Raw genomic sequence first — 5,501 nt, 5'->3', positions numbered from 1 at the left:
AAATGTTCATGATCAGGCACGAATTGTTAAAATACTGTTCCTTGCTCTTTATTTTTCATTTCTTGTTGATGTTACTTTTTGCACCTTGGTCACTATTGATTCCATGTTAGTATTGTGTTGATATATTGTGTTTATATTATGTTCATATTTTACGTTTTACTGCACGTCCGTCTGCCGACTTTGCCGGGCCAAGTCCCTCAAGCCACTAGAGGCTTTGACAGGCCCGTTTCATTGCCCTGTATACGTTATGTGCAATAAAAGATTTATCATTATTATTGTTATTATTATTATTATTATTATTATTATTATTATTATTATTATATTGGAAATTGGTGAATATTTTATACAATACTGAAAGTAAGCAAACGGGCCTATGATTTTTCAATTCTTTAACGTTTGCCTTTCTATAGATTAGTATAATGTTGGCATTCTTCCAGTTCTCTGGAACACTTGAAGTCGTGAGACATTGCGTATGAAGGGCCGCGAGCATTTTTAAGCACGATGTCCCAACCCATAACGCGCCTATACACAGTTACACCGACCTTTCTCGATCGCCCGTCTTTATGTGCACGGCAAACTTGTCTACCAGAAGCACAGCTCTTTTTTTTACACGATATTTGACCTCCTTGTTTGTTTGTTTGTCTCCCGTAGGCTGTCTAGCAAAGCGACACTATAAACGTGTGTGGGAGCTTAAGATATACAGACAACTTACGCTTGCACGGCAAGTGTCTCCCGAGAGACACAACTCGTGTCCTTCCAGGATCGCTGTGTGTTATTGTGCGCACATAATTTACTGCGGCAGTACGAACGGCTTCGTGAAATGCGTGCGTGCTGGTGACGTGAAATACACTTCGAACGAATGCCTTTCACAACGTTGTCCCAGCCAACGCACCATAACGGAGCATCGCAATGTGTGGGCGGCTTGACGGAAAATAAAATAAAATGCCGCCTGGACAACACTGAAGTGGCGGTCCCGAGGCGACTTTATAAGCACTGTCCGGCGACTCTTAGACCTTGAGATTACTAACCGGAAAGAAAGGAGAAAAATAAGAAAGCCGAGCTTTATATAAACCTAGATTGACCAAGATAGTGCAGAACAAAACACTATTTGACCTAGGATTAATGGAAGTGTCCGACGCGCTTCTGCAATTCCCAAGAAGCGCCGCGCGGCTTCGACTGTTTCCGTAAATCTCGCGATGTTGCAGGCCTCTTGTGCGGGAATCTCCGCTAGCAATTTATAGTATTCTCTTGAGCATCTTTGGCATGTCTCACTCTCCGTGTAGCAGCCTGCTCTCGGTGAACTCGGTGGCCCCTATCTTTGCAACAGTGAAGCGTTCTACGCGAGAAAGTGCTATTTCACGCCGACAACAAACTGAAGCAACGGCCGAGTGAAGCACGCGCTTTTTATTTGTCGAAAGTGTACCGCTTATACGTTGTCTGGGACCGCCGCGCTGTAGTATTTCATAAGTCGTAACGCCCCGGGAAATCAAAACGACACTCGTGTTCAACGTGGATGCAGAGGTCTGAAGCGTCAAGAACGCTACAGGAATGGCACTGTACACAGCCGAACGACGCATGTTAGGAAAGGTGCTAAATAGCGTGTATACTTGCCCCTTTTCCCTTACCTCCAGTGTAGCGTTGCAAACCGGACTGATCGTCTGGTTGACCACCCCGCCTTTCCTCTCGTTGCTCTCTCTCTCTCTCTCTCTCTGACTGAGGCTGTACTTCTATAGCTGATTTGGTAGGTTGCTAGACGGTGCGTACACAGTTCACACCATGTTGTCAGTCAATGCGGCCTGTAAACGCGTTCTCAACCACCCGCAGTAACTCGGTGGCCATGGCGTTCTGCTGCTGAGCGCAAGGTCACGGGTGTGATTGCGGAGGAGCAGCGAAGCGAGAAGACTCGTTCACTATGTGGCATGTGTGCACGTAAAGAACCCGCCGGTACGGAGACGTCGCGCAGCTCGGGGAGACATCAGCCCATGTCAATCACTCACTCAGTCCATAAATAACTCCCCTTCATAGTAAAGTGACAAAACTTCCGTCACACTGTAGCTTCAGACGAAATAAAACCGACAAGCTCTGAAAGAAAAAAAAAAAAAACCAACGATGTAGTGTCGTTCTGTCGTAGCCTTGTTCTTCTTTGTTTTTTTTTTTTTTGCTGGGACGTATGTGAGTCGGGGGAGTCATATCATAGGACACGGTCAGTGTTGCCATTTTATAGATTTTTGCTGCTAGATTGAGCTATTTTCTTATCTGCTTAGCGACAATTTCTTTTTTTTTTCAATTTATAAAGACCAGTAACTTTTTTAACGACATGGCAGACCAAGCACAAAAAAGAAATGGTCGCCGTCGTCGATGTCAACCTGTGAACACAAAGTTGCACCTATGCCAACACAGCACAGCGTGCTACATTTATGCTACTCCGACGGTTACTGTGGCATCGCGGGTATAACATGATGTACTAAACAAATCCGAATAAGTTACCCAAAGCAGTATTAGCACGAAAGCATCGCAATATTAGTAAATTAGTATTAGTAAATATTAGTGAATCCGTCGAGAAGAAGCTTGTCGACAGCTTCCGTCACACTCTAAGACCGAGACGCTGTTGGTCTCTCATTGAAGGTAGAATTTCGTGCATACGTAGGTGCACTTATTGTGAAGTACGCTCTAAGAAAACTTTTCACCCTTTGGGGCGTTAGCGTGTCTCCAAACAATAATCGTATTCTGCCTTACTTGCCTTTCTCTTTCTTAGCCTCTGCGCCCCCGATATCTCGAGGTCATGATCGGCATGGGCATTACGATCGTGGCATAACGTTATTGATTGGAAAGTAGCGAGTGCATAGTTTTTAAGAAAATAAACGTAGTTAATGAAGATGATGATTATTGTTTCGGGAAGAAATACACCCCATTGAGTATAGCCATTCTTTTTTTCTCAGTTCTCGGGTTTTACGTGCCAATATCACGGTATGAATATGGGCACCGTATCAATTTAGACCACTTGGGGTTCTTTGCCGTACACCCAGTGCACGTTACACGGGTATTCTAACGCGATGGCGTTAAGGCTCCGTTCAGCGTAAAGGGGGGCGGCGTCCACGGCGTGTCGAGAAACCCACGTCACAGTCACGCGATGGCTCACAATCATTTAAATATATAAAGTAAGCGATTCTAGCTTTAAAGAAGAAATGTTTGCATTCTAGGTTTCGAACTGGGTCCGTCGGGTTGGGAGTCGGGCTGGCGAGTCGGACAAGCTACCGCTTCGCCACACAGGCAAGCTTCCAATGTGCGAATATAAGCGGGATTTAGATGTATGCCGTGTGGTCTTTCAAATGAAGAAGTGTATATATATATATATATATATATATGGTGATCTGCTGTTTTCCAACATAAAGATGTATTCGACGGCTGTTGAGTGTCACCATGTCGCTGCTGCCCCCCCACCTCACGCTATCTAATTGCACCGCTGTCCAACAGATGGCGCGCGAGTTCATGCAAGCTTCGTTCCTCACTTCTGTCTTCAGCGTCCAGCGTGCTGCAGTCAGCTCTGCAATGGATAGTGTGCCCGGTTCGTCTTTGGCGTCGTCTGCTGGGCCGTGGTCGGTACCTCATGTTGGAGGTCCGCCTTCCGAAGCGTGTGCTGGCCCATCTGTACCACCGCCTCGGCGTCCAGGGAGACCGCGGAAGGCAGGTGCGGAAAACACAAGGAACACTCATCACAAGGCCATGCTGCAGGGGCTGGGAGACAGGCAGCCACCACAAGAAAGCACCGATGATAGGGCCACCGAACGACGCACCGATATTCACGTCCGACAGAGTGATGTGTGGGTGTATGCGTGGCATGGCGTCGATACAGATGTTGCTGACAGCAGTGGGTGTGTTCAACTACAGGACCACGAATATTGCACGACAGTGCTGACTATGGAGGTGCACTAATGTTGGAGCCAATGCACGCATCCCGACAAGGCGGGCCTCAGACACCTTCCACTGTATGCAGTGCACTGCGTACTAAAAGCAGCGTTATGTACGTAAGCTGCACAGTGCAACAGTTCACACACAACAATACAGAACCTGTGCTGTGATAATTGTTATAAACGAAGGAATGCGAACGAACAACAGTGATTGTGTAAGTGTAAAAACCATTGAAGGGAACAATTAAGCTATTGCGTCACACCCCTAAAGGCTCAGCTTAAGTGTCGCCCTATGTTTGCATTTCGCCCCCATCAAATTGCCGCATTTCATCCCGTGCCCTCGGGTTTAGCAGCACAACTGCAAAGCCACTACGCCACCACGGCGGGTTCTTGTTTTCTTTTTCTTCTTTCCTTGTTTTTTAGAGCACAAGAGACCTAACAATTCCTGTTTAACGCCTCAGCGCCCCTCACAAAAACACGATCATTTGATACATCTCCTAATCTATAGGTCGTTAAAAGCCCCTATAATGTAGCCCTGAACCATTCGAACAACGTTTCTGACGTATAAGTCAGTGCGCCACTACGCATAAGTGTCTCCTCTCCTAACTCCCCCGCGCTAATGTGAAAACTGTTCTTTGTGTTCTCCCTTTCCGTGCCTCAGCCGAGAGTGTCGGTGTGCCCCCGCTACGTCTGCTCGGCGAGACACAGAGCACACCCAGGAAAGCGGGTGGGACACACTTGGTACCCCCGAGCAACTGTAATGCGAGAGCATTGTGCAGAACCAACCCGCGTCACAAACCCCATTAAAGCCCTTGCGAGGAGCACTGGCATCGCGGTCGGACCACCAAGTCAACGCCTTTGTTTGAACGCACTCCGTGCTCGTCCGAAGTTCAATTCGGCATCTAGAAGGTCAGTCCTGTTTGCACTGTTGAGGCCAAACTACACGTACATTTGCCGGCGAAAGCTCGCGCCCACGCTCCGCGCGCATGCGCAGATGGTGCAGGAGAGATCGTACGCGTCCAAGGGCGGCGCGAGCCCAGATATCTTCTCCAGACAAATATCTGCGCTCTGCTGGCTGCCTCGCAGAAATACGAAACGATGTCTACCAAGGCTAAGTATAAAGCCAAGTGGGCGCGCGTCTTGCAAGTTCGAACCGCCGAAACGCAAGGTACGTGGGCGGGATCTATCGCGCGCCAGCATGCATACGTGTATAGCCTGGCCTTTACACATGAATAACGACGCCACGGCAATAGGCATCTCCATGTATGCAAACAGCCTGACGTCACTGCGGGCGCCCCTCCCGTCTGCCGCACATCACAAGTGGGCGCTGGTTGGCAAAAAAGGCTCGTGCGAACCTGTTCTTCCTGCATACGAGCGCTGCTGGTACATCAACTGCCGCGATCGTAACTCCGGCACGTTGCTAGTTTTTTGAAGCGACAGCATTTACGAACTGTACTTAGAAAGTATAATCGTCCCCTTTTGCCGGCACGGAAACGTAGCGTTGTTGCCGAGTGCATGGTTCCCTTAAGTCGACATGTAGTGATCTCGTAAGTGTGTGCCTCTTTCGTATATCAAACAACCACAAGAATGTGT

The sequence above is a fragment of the Dermacentor andersoni genome, chromosome 7, assembly GCF_023375885.2.
Source record: "Dermacentor andersoni chromosome 7, qqDerAnde1_hic_scaffold, whole genome shotgun sequence".
In the NCBI taxonomy this organism is placed as follows: domain Eukaryota; kingdom Metazoa; phylum Arthropoda; class Arachnida; order Ixodida; family Ixodidae; genus Dermacentor; species Dermacentor andersoni.
Note: the sequence above shows the minus strand (reverse complement) of the source record.